Raw genomic sequence first — 700 nt, 5'->3', positions numbered from 1 at the left:
CGGCGACATAGCCATTACGCTAACTGCTGGTTCCCTCTCTCTCTCTTTTGTAAAAAAAATAATCTTTACTTTTTTTTTCACATGAGTTTGCAAGAGAAAGAGATAGAGTGAGAAAGCAAGTCGCCAGGTCCGGGACTCGAACCACAGTCGGCCATGTGGGAATTCCAGCACCCTTCACCACCACGCCACCTGCTGGCCCTGGCTGTCTCTCTCTTTCTCTTCCTCTGTCTCTTGCTCATGGGATAACAAAACTTTATATTTTATATATCTATAAGTATATAAAGAGAAAAATACATGGGCTAGCCAGGGACATGGTGGGAAAGTGGCTGGATCCCACATGGCCAACTGCACTGTTCGAGTCCCAGACCCAGAGGATCCAAACGCATTCTGGGCATGTGTGTGCGTGTGCCCAAAATCCTGAAAAGAGGGAGAGACGGAGGAGAGGGAGTGCTGCCTGACCATCCCTGTGGGTGTGCTTTATCACCCCTCCTGATCTCTCTACGGAGAGCAAATACGCACCCTCTGGAAAAAAAAAAAAGAAAGAAAAGAAAAGAAAAAGGTGCTTCACATGGTCCAAAACAAATTAGCATTAGTAAATACTGAGTCCAAGTGTGGACGCTTGTCTATCATTTCACTTGTGCAATAACCTGAGTTCACAACATCTTTTCAGTTGGTTTTTTTTTTTTTTTTTTTTTTTTGT

Source organism: Tupaia chinensis, unplaced genomic scaffold (assembly GCF_000334495.1).
Source record: "Tupaia chinensis unplaced genomic scaffold, TupChi_1.0 Scaffold138060_1, whole genome shotgun sequence".
Classification (NCBI taxonomy): Eukaryota; Metazoa; Chordata; class Mammalia; order Scandentia; family Tupaiidae; genus Tupaia; species Tupaia belangeri.
The sequence above is the reverse complement of the archived record's forward strand: the minus strand, read 5'-3'. Positions refer to the sequence as shown.